Here is a 14,271-nt window from a genome sequence, read left to right as displayed (position 1 = left end):
CACAAAGAAAAGTATCTTTTTAAAGATACTTTTCTTCCACAAAAGATAATTCATTAACAGGTTTGATTGTAAGGAAAGTTTTCAGCACTGTTCGATTCTCATTAAAAAATACACTCACTGGCCAAATAATTATAAACCTTTATTCAGAGTCTAGCATAGCTAGCTTTTCCCCGACTAGAGCCAGTACATGGCGTGGCTTGGATTCCACTAGATGTCTGAGGGAACAAGCTCTAGATTTCACTCCTCATCCATAAGGATATTTATCAGTTGCTGTTTTATGATCGGTAGAAAACTGCGAAGCCGAGATACCCTATTCAACATAACCCAGACATTCTCAACTGGAATCAGATCTGGAGAAGTAGGTAGCCAGGTTAAATGTTGGGATCTTGGAAATGTTCCTAGAACCATTCCGATAAAATTCGTGCAGGGTGACTATTTGCATTTTCGCTTTGAAAGAATTCATCGCGATCCGGGTAAAAACAAAGTATTTCAGGATGAATCTGGTCCAATACGACAGAGATATTCATTGGAGGTAACATGACCTTCTAACGGTATTATTAACCCAGCCTATACCAACAATCATACCACACACCATGATACGAACTCCAGCCGCCTGAGTGGTGAACACGAGACAATCTGGATGCATGGTTCCATGAGTTCATGTCACACTCTCACCCTACCATTGGCGTACAAAGAGTAAAGCGAGGCTCGTCAGACCACGTGATATTTTTCCACTGTTTTACGTCCCATATTCTTCAACTCCCTCTGCATAGTTCAGTTGGAAATGGATCTTTCTTTGCCTAAATTGAATTGCTTAGTCATTTGCCGCATTTCTTCCTTTTAGGGCTCTATTCTCTTTTGCCTTCCACTCATTGTATACTTTTGAGATGGCTACTTTCAACATACCAGTCATTTTATATTTCCTTAACTGTGGCTCTTGCTAAACGTGCGCCGCAATAACACCTTTCTGGAAATCGGAAAGATCGTCTGTCTTCCTCCATAATCAGATTGACTAAGAAGTCCAGGAAAGCGAACAGCATTTTTCTGATACCAAGGAACTTCTGATCATACCATGTTAACAACTTATATTTGCATTCCGTAAGTTTAATTATCTGTGACACCAATTGCGAAAGGCTTCTAATTTTTGGGGCAATGACTGTATCCAGGCAATTGATTAATTATATACGTAGCTGCCAACTTCCTGGATCTACGAAGGAATCGTCTCTTTTCATTTGATTTGACCTCCTGTCCATCTCACCGTCGCAACATACTGCAGTTCAAAAGGCTTAATAAAAATCCAGACCTAAAAGCTACGGAAAAAGTGACTGAAATATAAGTTAGCGCAAATGTATTATGTTTTATATACTAGTATGCAAAACTTACGGACCAGTCAGGTTTTCACCTGTAGCTTCTCATAGGAGTGGCCTGGATATGGGAAAAGCATACCAAAGGAACCTCGTGAGGTACAGAAATGATGAAGGAAACAACACCGACATAATAACGGAAACAAAACGGTACAGAGGGACTTTATTCAAAAATGGCAACATAGCACTGGCTGCCATGATACATCACTGCCAAAGATGGAAAAAGGGAAGATTTGGTCCTCAGTAGGAGATATGGCCACCCCTAATGTCGATGCAGGCTTTGCACCGCCTCTCCATACTTAGAACAATGTTGTTGATAAGTTCTTGCGGTAACATCGTCCATTTAAAAATTTAAAAACTGTCCTCCGACAGTTTTTAAATTCTGTACAGTGGGATAAACTGACGATGTTACCAACAGTAAATTCTAAGTGGGAAAGCATTCAAGGAATTAATCGTGGAAGCTACTAAAAGTTTCATACCTATTAAGAAATATTGTTCAAGGTTTAGGCCTAAATGGTTGTCAAATGAACTAATGAGACTCGTAACAGAGAAGAAAAATGCATGGGATGCATATAAATTATCAAGCGACTCAGAAGCCTATGGCAGATATAAGATAGTCTGTAATCCGGTCACAAAGGAGATTAGGCAGGCGAAGGCAGATTACGAGAAATCCTTGACAAAAGATGCTAAGAAAAACAGCAAGGATTTCTTTACTTATATAAACTCTAAAAGGAAGGGAATGAATCTGATCGGTCCACTTGACATCGATGGTTCGACTATTGATGATCCTGCTCAGATAGCAAACAAACTGAATGAGTATTTTGCATCTACATTCACACGTGAGGAATTATTAAGGTTTGAAAATGGCAGAAGGTTATCAAATTGTAGCAGGATACTTAATGATTTTGTAATAACTGAAAGCAAAGTGGAGGAGAAATTGTTGAAGTTAAACATAAGAAAAGCACCTGGTGTGGATGGAATCTATCCAGTTATATTAAAGGAGGCGGCAAAGCAAGTCAGCAAACCCCTAGCCATAATTATGAGAGCATCCTTGGACTCATGGGAGGTCCCCACGGACTGGAGATGTGCAAATGTATCCACAATTCACAAAGTTGGATCGAAGGGTGACACGAGTAATTACAGACCAGTTAGTTTAACTTCCGTTCCGGGTAAAATAATGGAGTCACTGGTTAAAGATGCATTGCAGGATCGTCTAGACAAGACTGCAGCAATAATTCAGACACAGCATGGGTTTGTTAAGGGAAAGTCTTGTCTGACAACTCTGATTGGTTATTATGATGTGGTTACAAAGGAACTGGATGCAAAAAATAATTTGGATATCATATACTTGGATTTCAGGACAGCTTTTGACACTGTTGCGCATGGAAGACTATTGTACAAATTGGAGCAGAATGGTATTAAGGGTAGGTTGCTACAATGGATAAAAGGATGGTTAAGTGGGAGAAGACAGAGGGTGGTAATCAATGGGTGCTGCTCTTCGTGAACTAATGCTATTAGTGGAGTCCCACAGGGTTCGGTGTTAGGTCCACTGTTATTTTGTATATTTATCAATGATATTGATGAAGGTATATCAGGCTTAATGTCGAAGTTTGCAGATGATACAAAGGTTCGCATGGTTGTTAATGACAGTAATGGCAGTGTGCTACTGCAACAGGATCTAGATAATTTGAGCAGATGGGCTAAGAAGTGGCAACTGAAGTTTAACCTTGACAAATGCAAAGTACTGCATATGGGTAGAAGTAACCCCAAAGAAACGTACCAACTGTGTGGTACTACACTTAAGGTGGTAGAAAATGAAAAAGATCTGGGAGTAATTGTGCAGTCAGATATGAAGTTTTCTGAGCAATGCAGACAGGCTGCCAGGGCAGGTCATGGTGTTTTGTCAATGATATATAGGAATTTTTCTAGCAGGGAAAAGGAGGTGATTGTCCCTCTGTATAAGGCAATGGTCAGGCCACGCCTTGAGTACTGCGTACAGGTCTGGAGGCCTCATTTTAGGAAGGATGTAGATTTGCTTGAGCGTGTACAGAGAAGGACAACAAGATTGGTGAGGGGAATGAAGGGATCCTCTTACCAAGAGAGGCTTAAGTGCTGCAAATTGCAGTGGCTAGAGACTAGGCACCTGCGCGGTGATCTGATTGAGGTTCATAAGGCCTTGAATGGGTTGAGCACACTGAATTCTGATGGGATCCTTCCACTTGTTCAGATTACGAACCTAAGGGGGCATAAATTCAAATTAAGAAAGGACAGATGTAGAATAGATGTGCGGAAATTTGTCTTTAGCCAGCTGGTGGTTAATTGCTGGAACAAACTTCCATCTGTCGTTGTGGAAGTTGATAGGTTGAATAAATTTAAGGAGGAACTGGACAGGCATTTGGAGGGAATGGTGTGATTTTTTTTTTTTTATTTATTTTTGTGGCTGATGCTGCATAAGCTCATACACTTGCTTTCTAGCATCACATGCCACTACTACTACTACTAATCAGTCCTACCTCTAGTAGGACTAATCAGCAATGACATGTGTACCTTGCATCTGCTCCTGTCTGATTGAGCTGGTGCTCTTATCTCGATGTTAAGCCTGCTCAATCAGACCTAACTCTCGTAAGGAGTTCTCTCCTTTGTATCAAAATACGTTTTCCTTTGTAAAATTACCTGTTTTTGTGAACTAATTGTTCTATTTTCCTGGAAGTTTCGGGAGGCTGTAAAAATGTAAACCCCTGGCTTTTTGGCCGTGAAGGGCATTAAAGATTCTCTCTCTCTCTCTCTCTCTCTCTCTCTCTCTCTCTCTCTCTCTCTCTCTCTCTCTCTCTCTCCTATTCCTCTGTCAGCGCCATCTTCAGTTGGTGAACATTTTCTGGTGGGTGTGGACGTGCCTCTAGGCGTCTCCCCAGAGCGTCCCATATGTGTTTGCTGGACGAAAAAAAAAAAAAAAAACTGAGTTCAGATCTTCGCTTTTTGGTGAGGATTTGGAAATGCTCCTGACAGTCAAGTCTAGACGACAGGACCATTGTTATGAACAAAACTTTGGGTCGACATTTCTGAAGTGGGCAAAGTCTGCAACAATATCTTTCTTGGAGTAATCATAATCAGTTTATGTCTAACAGACAATCCAAACAGAAATGCCGAGACGGAAAAATCTAGTTAAGCTAACGTTTTAAAGTGTACTGTGCTAGTAAACAATCATATGGCTGTATTTTAAGATGAAATATGTGTTTCATCAATGAAATTTAATTTCTAGTACAGTATAAAATCCTCGTTCTCTTTCCAAAAAATCTTCTACTTTCTCCTTGTGAAGAATTTCCACTTTTGGTGAAGAAGCTCCTATTTTTTCATGTTTTGGAAAAACGTTCCTGTTTCTCCCTATTTTAACAAAAGGTTCTGCTTGAACTTGCAAAGTTCAACCACCATGTTAAGAAGCTGATCATGTTTTATGCCTTCTAATTAGGCACGGAGAATAGACAAAATGTTTTAGAAAAAAATAATTTTCTTTGCTCAAAGTTGGAGATATCTATAAGATGCAATTCAGATAGTAATGTTTATGGCTGTTTTGTTATGTACAAAATAAGTTTCAGATTGATTTTAAAAGATTTCAATAAGGTACGGACGAAACCGATAGTGAACAAGATGCCTGTACAAAAACAAACAAAGCGGATGGAAATGTTAAAATTATGAAAACATTCCTTTCTTTAGAAATGAATGTTTTACCTTGCACTTAATTTTTTGCATTGTACTTAATTTCTGAAAAGTCGGATTTAGATAAAGGAACATGCTAATTTAGAAAGAACGCTTGAACATGCAAAATTGACCAAACCATAATTAATAATTAATGAAGGAAACGTCTGGTGAAACTCTAGAAGTTGCGCTTGATATTTCTAAGGCTTTTGATTATATTTGGGATAAAAATCTTCTAAATAAGCTTCATCTTATGGTTTGCCAACTGTTTTTTGTAATTGGGTATCCAGTTTTCTTGCTGAATGATCACTGCGGGTGATGGTATATGGTTCTCTGTCTTCTTACTTCGCCACGAATTCTGACCCCAAGGTTCAGTTCTTTCTTCCACTCTTTGCTCATGTATTAATAACCTTCTTTCGTTGACTGGAAGTCCTAATCATGGTTTTGGTGATGATAGCACATTGCAATCCAACTTCCAGTTTGAGAAACCTTAACCTGCACAAACAATTTAAATTTCTCGAATATCCACCATCAATTCCTTAAATGCTGATCTCCAGATAATTCTCCAATGGGGCAAACATAACTTAATTAATTTCAATCCTTCTCAGTCCTGTCTTATATTTTGCTAAAACGATTCTTCTGCTCCTATGCTTATCTTCGACAACACTCAGATTTCTAGAGAAGATCACATATCTCTATTAGGGATTACCCTGATTTCTAATCTCCCTTAGCATAAGCGCATCACAAATATTGCTCCTGTAAATATAAAAAATTTGGTTTTCTCTTTCGTTCTCGGTGTTGCTTTTCGTCTAAACAGTTACTGTACAGATCTCGAATCCGCTCTAACATGGAATATTGTTCCCACATCTGACACGGTGTCCCCAAAACCTCTCTCAGGCTTCTAGATTCAATTCAGAAGAGGGTAGTTTCTCCTCTCTCTGTCTCATAAACGTATTGTTTCTGCTGAATGCCTTTTCTGCCGATACTTCCATGGGCACTGTTCTTCTTAATCGGCTTCTATAATTCCTGCTCTCTCTTTCAAACTAGTCCGAACACGTGCTGCAACCACTCAGCATAAATTTACTGCCCAACTTTAAACTCACACAACCAACTTATCTTCTAAATTACAATCTACAAAAGTTCAAGTCTAATGTCATCAAGAATCTTCTTCTGTTCCTACGGTTCGTAGTGTTTTATACATAGATCGAATTAATATTTGCAACTGAATAAGATACACTTTATGAACCATGCATAGCCATATACCTCCCTAAAATGATTAAGAAAAAACGTTTATTTGAAATTACTCCGCGCGATTATCAGATCATTCCAAGGAATTTAAAATTCATTGAAAGAAATATTTTAATAATAATAATTTGAAAGAATCTTTATATCAGAAATATTTTAACAAATATTGTTTTATTTAAAGCTAAAAACAAGCAAAAAGTTTCTAAAATTGACTCATTTATCTCGAAAAAGTAAAACAAATTGCCCTGCTGCTCTGTCCTTTCTTAATGAAAGGGTTAAATGATCAGAAATAATAAGAAAAGAAAAACTCTTTCTATTTTAAGCATAAAGGGAACTTTTTTTTTATTCTTCAGCTTCTCATATAAGTAAATCTTAAGGATTTTTTTTTACTTTTATGCGAATAATTGCCTTAATTTTCTAAGCTAGTGATTTGAAGAGCATAACTTTAAACTTAACAAAATGTCTCTATTATCTTCTAACTAGAGTTCCTAATGGGACCTCGGAAGATGAGCAAGAACGCCCCTTTTTTTCTTCCTTTCATTATCGATTTTGAGTCTATTCAGCGTTTAGTTCTCTCTCTCTCTCTGTCTCTTATAAAAAAACGATCATTAAAACGACATCGGTACAGATTATATTATATACAGTACACACCCCTATCTTTAAGTTTCGTGTACACTTCCTAAATTTCTCATTATATATCTTACTGAAACGTATTCAGATTGGGTTCTTAATGGAAAAACCGATAGAGATTAATAACACTTAGAAATTATTTTTGAAAGAAAAAACCAGAACGTCTAAAATTTGTAAAATCTACGCATGTTAAAAATTGATATCGAATAATCTGAAAGAACCCTTTGCTAGTCGTGCAGAACATGAGCTTAATAACGCCATTAATCAATAGTTTTGGAACCTTAAAAAAGCCTGGGCACACGCAGCTGAAAATTCTCCTTTTTATGGTAGCATCGTAATATAAGGCTAGAAAAGCAATTTTCAGAATAGTTAGCTACTTTATAAGTAACCGCCAACAACAGTATGGTATTGATCAGGAAAACAGCCCTTTCTTTCTGAACTCATTTCTTTCACATCTCTTAATAACCAAGATATTTCTATAGTGCCATTCTAATATCTGTTTCTTATTTTTTTTAGCGTATTATTGAGAATATTCTAGTATTAATGAAATAAATCCCAATTTTTACAAAACTGGACCGAAATGAATCTCTTTAACCAAATATCGATTGTTTGAAAATGAATCTCTTTAACCAAAATTACGATTGTTTGAAAGTGAATCACTTTAACCATATATCGATTGTTTGAAAATGAATCTCTTTAACCAAATATACAATTGTTTGAAAGTGAATCTCTTTAACCAAATTTCGATTGTTTGAAAATGAATCTCTTTAACTAAATATATGATCGTTTGAAAATGAATCTATTTAACCAAAATACCATTATTTGAAAATGAATCTCTTTAACCAAAATTACGATTGTTTGAACGTGAATCTCTTTAACCAAAATTACGATTGTTTGAACGTGAATCTCTTTAACCAAATATTATTGTTTGAAAATGAATCTCTTTAACCAAATATTATTGTTTGAAAATGAATCTCTTTAACCAAATATATGATCGTTTGAATATGAATCTATTTAACCAAATATACCATTATTCGAAAATGAATCTCTTTAACCAAACATACGATTGTTTGAAAATGAATCTCTTTAACCAAATATCGATTGTTCGAAAGCGAATCTCTTTAACCAAATACACGATTGTTTGAAAATGAATCTCTTTAACTAAATACACGATTGTTTGAAAATGAATGTCTTTAACCAGATATGCAATTGTTTGAAAATGAATCTCTCTAACCAAATATACGATTGTTTGAAAATGAATCTCTTTAACCAAATATCGATTGTTTGAAAATGAATCTCTTTAACCAAATATCGATTGTTTGAAAATGAATCTCTTTAACTAAATATATGATCGTTTGAAAATGAATCTATTTAACCAAAATACCATTATTTGAAAATGAATCTCTTTAACCAAAATTACGATTGTTTGAACGTGAATCTCTTTAACCAAATATTATTGTTTGAAAATGAATCTCTTTAACCAAATATTATTGTTTGAAAATGAATCTCTTTAACCAAATATATGATCGTTTGAATATGAATCTATTTAACCAAATATACCATTATTCGAAAATGAATCTCTTTAACCAAATATACCATTGTTTGAATATGAATCTCTTTAACCAAATACACGATTGTTTGAAAATGAATCTCTTTAACTAAATACACGATTGTTTGAAAATGAATGTCTTTAACCAGATATGCAATTGTTTGAAAATGAATCTCTCTAACCAAATATACGATTGTTTGAAAATGAATCTCTTTAACCAAATATCGATTGTTTGAAAGTGAATCTCTTTAACCAAATATCGATTTTGGAAATGAATCTCTTTAACCAAAAATACGATTGTTTGAAAATGTCTCTTTAACTAAATACACGATTGTTTGAAAATGAATGTCTTTAACCAGATATGCAATTGTTTGAAAGCGAATCTCTTTAACCAAATATACGATTGTTTGAAAATGAATCTCTTTAACCAAACATACGATTGTTTGAAAATGAATCTCTTTAACCAAATATCGATTGTTTTAAAGCGAATCTCTTTAACCAAATACACGATTGTTTGAAAATGAATCTCTTTAACTAAATACACGATTGTTTGAAAATGAATGTCTTTAACCAGATATGCAATTGTTTGAAAATGAATCTCTCTAACCAAATATACGATTGTTAGAAAATGAATCTCTTTAACCAAATATCGATTGTTTGAAAATGAATCTCTTTAACCAAATGTACGATTGTTTGAAAGTGAATCTTTTTAAACAAATATTATTGTTTGAAAATGAATCTCTTTAACCAAATATACGATTGTTTGAAAACGTAGTAAATTTACCATTAAAAATCGAATAATATTCAACACATATTTGTAGCTAGCAGCGACAGTACTATTTGTAATCAATCTGGTATTTTAGGAAGATTCGTTTCTAGAAATAAAATGCAATCATCTTTTAGAACTGAGTTATGTTCCAAACAGCTACTTTTGGCTGTCGCCATCTGCTGAACGGGAGTCAGCCTTAGCCACATGGTTACATAACAGTGTACACACACTCACACACACACACACACACCGATGACTAAGGTGTAGAGTGTTCACAGTAAGTAATGCTTTGTAAATGACGTTGGGAAGATACGGGTGTACAGACGTTAAAAGGATCCAAGTCAGCAAATATAAACAGTGAAGGGAAAATGATGGCGCCAAAGGCATTTTTGCTTAAAATCTTCTTGGATCAACCAACCATTTTCTATTTGGCGAATGAAAAACAATGTTTATCAGGCCGAAACATTGACAGATATTGTAGAGAAACTTGTAAGTGCTTCATGGATAATTTATTTCGTTTGATAAATCAAAAATGATTTTACGAGAGGTATTTGTTGAGAATAAGACTCAATTTCGGAAATTTCTGATAATTTCTATTTGGTACTGAAGAAACTTTTCTTTAAGGAAACTTGCACTTAAGAAATTGAGTCGCGCGCTAAGACTTATCGCCATAATGAAATTATACACATCTTCTCGGTTGTACGCTTTTGCTAATTAAGCGATACATGCCTCACCACTCAGATGTTAATCAAACTGGGACGATCTCCTCCTGACATGAATTCAGATCTTATAATTAACGCCACCGCATCTGACATGTGGTCCTTCAGATATGAAGAGTGAAAATGAAATGGAGTTCGTAGTATAATTTTTCCAAAGGATGCTTCTCGAAAACTTCGTTATTGAACTACCTGGCGTTGTTGGACTTTAGTTGGAATTTCTGATCTCCTATTTTCCTCTTATTTGTATTAATATGAAAATGTATGCATTTATATCACCGGAACTATGCCCTTATTTTGTAAACATTACTTCGGGAAGTAGATACGGTACATGAGATAATAAGGTACATATTTCTTTTTTAAACAACCAAATACTGTCTAACGGAAACACCATCTGCATCCAATGATAAGTATGCTGGAGAGGGGCTTGATGTCTGTCAGAGACTATTATTCGATTCTGCAGGGGTCGCGAAAATGGAAAGTAGCAGATTAAGTAGGAACACCTTTCGTATAACCCAATCACCCTTTCATGATATTACCTAGTACCTTCTTGAATATTTATACCCCGAGAAACTATCTCGAGCATCTTGGCCACATGGGATATGAATTACGGTACTTATTCCCACAAATCCCGCTGTCAGAGTGGTTCCATAGATGCATTTAGTTACATTAATGGATGTTGGGATCGAGAAATAGCAAAAGTTTCTTGTAGCTGGGAACGCATATTATCTTACCTTCGTTCGCTAACCTATGAACTAAATATAGAAAGAAGAAAATGGTATTTGAAACATTAACTAACTTAACTACAATTATTCAAAATTATCCTTAACTACAAATATCCTGTAATTTAACAACTTCCAATTATTAGGTATTAAAAGACACTCCAATTCGTCACATTAATTATTTTTTTATGGAAGAAACTGTTATGTAACATACCAGGGAACCTCAGCTACCTTTAATCACAGATTTACCCCTGATCTAACCATCTTATCATTTTTTATAACAGCTGCAATTTTTATATGCCTCTGGAAATAGTTTGAAATTTTAATTTCCAAATTAAATCATTTTAATTTGGATATTAAAATTTGTAGAAGTTCTACAAGGTGCTACGAATCTTAAGATCTGTTTGTTCGTTTACAGATTTTTCGCCAGTTAAATTAAGATAATTAGACGTTAGTATACTGTATCTATAAAGCGCGTGGTTTCTATGATCGGTTTTTAGGGATGAAAAACTGGAATTTTCAGTAGACAAAAAAATACATTCAAAGAGTATTATACTGACTGTATTATTGGATTATGATAACCACGATAATGTTTTCTTAATTATTGATAATTATAGTTTTATTATCGAATTATCTGCGCTGCTTATTTAAAATCATGAAACTGTAAGGTGCATTCTCTATGTCCCTATTGCTTGTGGTTCTGGACAACATAAACTCGAATAAACCCGCAGTCAAACTTCTTGAAATTTCATATCCTATAATTCAGCGATAGTTTCTTAATTTCTTAGACTTATTCCTTACAGTACTGACTTCTTTTAAACGCATATTAACAACAAAAAGATCCGAAAGCAAACAGAGCAGTTCTGTTAAGCACTTACCTCATAGTTGTGCAAGAAATCCATTGCTTCAAAGAAGTAGTTTGGAACAAAGATGCAAAAGTGATGATACTTTCCCTTTCGCAAGATTTGCACGTGTCATTTCCCCCGATTCCTCGGGACGAAGTAACATCTCACGTGTAGCTGGCGCTCCGTTTTGCAGACGTTCAACACGTGCCGATGCCATGCGCATTGGTGTGGACGACTTTCGCATGCGCGAGGAAAATGCGATTGGTGGCTACCAGAAACAGATAGATTTATGTGTTTTCGAGAAGTCGTAGGCAACGAGTTCCGGGGGAAGACCTAGCATAACGAGCTCAATAACAGATCTAAGAACAAACGAAGAAAGGCTAGATGCGAAGGCGCAGACATGATTTAATGCGAAATTTGTAGTTTCAGTTTTATTTTCTTTTTCCCCCAAAGATGTTTGCTTGGATGCATATATTCAAGTTTGTAGTTCCTGTCAGAAGTTGATGGTTCTCTATGGATCAGAGGAGGAAGACGTGGTTCAGGAATATGTCTGAGGCTGGTATATATCACTCTAAGACTGGATTATCTACTCGAAGTAAAAATGGGAGTACCCAAAATAAAATTTCTCTCTTCCATCAACTAATATTAAGCTGTTGAATTAAAAATTGAGAAATTATCTAATGGTTTGTGGTCAGATATGAACTTTATTCTTCAACTACTTTTTCTGATCAGTTGGTTTCGTTAAAAATTCATAAAAATACGGTTTCAGAGTCTGCGATTAGAATTGCAATCTCCCCTTTTAGCTTCGGTAAAGAATAGATCAATTATGAAAAATCTGAGGAATAATAAATTTCAGAGTAACAATACATCTAAGAAAGAAGCACCCAAAACTTTATGTATATTAAGATTACTCCATATGAATTCTCACAGAGTTTTGTAATTCCCTGTTGGGAAAATTAGAAACTTCGCCTGATTTTGACAAGAGACAATTAAAAAAACAGACTGCTGATGACGTTTATTCGTGAAGTATATGAAGCATGGTTGATATAAGGTTACAAATTAACATTTTGAATATTTTAGCTGTTTAATTAGTAATTTCAGAGTTGGATCATTACTTTAGGGTATACCCGATGTCGATGCTTTGTTCTACTCTACGACAAAGTGAACTTTATGAATTATTAATATTAAGGCGATAAATATTAAGTAATTTATGGATAATTATAATTTATAAATTCTGAACATTCACAACGTTCAAATATATTAACAATAAACCACAAAATACGTCTGTCTTTTGATGCTTTAAAAATATACGTTTTGGAATTTAGAATTAATTATCATAATTACGAAAAAGCATTGGTTATTTTAAACATTTTTCTATAACTAACTTACCATTCAATTTTACTATCGCAGAGATATCATAAATCGACTTTACGAACTCTTCACTCTCCTTCTATAAACAGTATCGCTGCATACCCAAAGAAAGGTTGAAATTCTACAAGATAGTCGTATATAACTTAAGTAAACTGAACTCTTTAAGAAAATGAAATTTTTCCTCTCTTGTTGAAATACGAAAAATTCTGATTTCTTTCTTCTTTCTCTTTTCTTTCGGATTAATAATTCTATTGTGATTTGCTTCTGCAGTCGCTCCTTGGAACTGGTAACTTTAGAATATTTTCCGAGATTCCTTAGTGGTTACCAGGGCAACGCGAATATCTAAGGAGATTTCCAATTTCTAAAAGGTAACTTTATTTAACAAAAAAAATAAAATAAAATAAACAGAAGGCTTTAAAATATTGAAGTTTTGCAGGCATTTTTGGGATATATAATTTCATATCTTCCATATTCGAAGTGAATGAAGTAGGTTGAGTTTCATACTCGCAGTAATAGTTCGAGAAACTGATCTGCGCTTTATCATAAAGAGGTCGAAGTTTCGTTGAAATATTAAAATGGAAAGAAAACGAATCTAACAGTAGTATTGTTTAAATCTTTTACTCGGTACATCTAGTTTGAATTTACTTCTTTTTTTTTTATCAAAATCTATCGTAAAATGATTTTTGCCAGTCTCGGAAACCTTTTTCGTTTAGCGGAGAAGAGTTTTTTTCAGTATCTTAAACGCTATGAAGTTTCCAAGCTTCATAACGAGAATTTAAATTGAATCCCAGTGATGGATAGAGATATCTGTCATTGAATACGCAGCCATCTTTGTCTGTTGAATAGTAAGCTGGGAACCAAAGCTACGTCAACGTTATGGCAAAAAGCTTCTTAGAGAAGGCTGATTCTGTTATGAGTTATATTTGAATTTATGTGGAATAATATGCTTCACAATGTCCCTTTTGTCCTTTTTCGTAATAAACTTCGTATATTTATTTCTGTTATTCTAAACTACTGACAGTGTTTTCTCCTTTCAGACAAAACAGATTTGTTTTTGAGATCCCAGAATCATACCCTGTACACTTAGTGGCATAGATTCCACTAGCAGTCTGAAGAAACTAGGTCTAAATTTCACCAATCTTCCATCAGGATATTTGTTAGTTGTATTATGGTCAGTAGAGAACTTCAAAGCCGAACTGTCCTTTCCAACATATTCCAAATATTCTCAGTTGGATAGGTATTGGCCAGGGTGGACGCTGGAACCTTGGAAATGTTCCTCGAACCATTCAGAGATATTTTTTTGAAAATAATCTTGAAACGTCTTGGAAGAATTCATCGTAATCTCAGTAAAAATGAAACATTTCAAG

At 34.9% G+C, this 14,271-nt stretch overlaps 1 protein-coding gene across 1 annotated transcript in view; it reads right to left on the bottom strand.

Annotated features, from left to right (window-relative positions):
- LOC150079552 (calcitonin gene-related peptide type 1 receptor-like) overlaps window positions 1-11,681 on the bottom strand; it is a 120,273-nt gene extending 108,592 nt beyond the window's left edge. Inside the window, exon 1 of the mRNA XM_090383105.1 lies at window positions 11,567-11,681. The gene's annotated coding sequence lies outside the window, so the exon portion shown is untranslated. The remainder of the gene's footprint in view (window positions 1-11,566) is intronic.
- Window positions 11,682-14,271: the final 2,590 nt, after the last annotated feature.

This window comes from Mastigoproctus giganteus, chromosome 10, assembly GCF_048544385.1.
Source record: "Mastigoproctus giganteus isolate SK-2022 chromosome 10, ASM4854438v1, whole genome shotgun sequence".
Classification (NCBI taxonomy): Eukaryota; Metazoa; Arthropoda; class Arachnida; order Uropygi; family Thelyphonidae; genus Mastigoproctus; species Mastigoproctus giganteus.
Note: the sequence above shows the minus strand (reverse complement) of the source record. Positions and strands in the feature narration are given on the sequence as shown.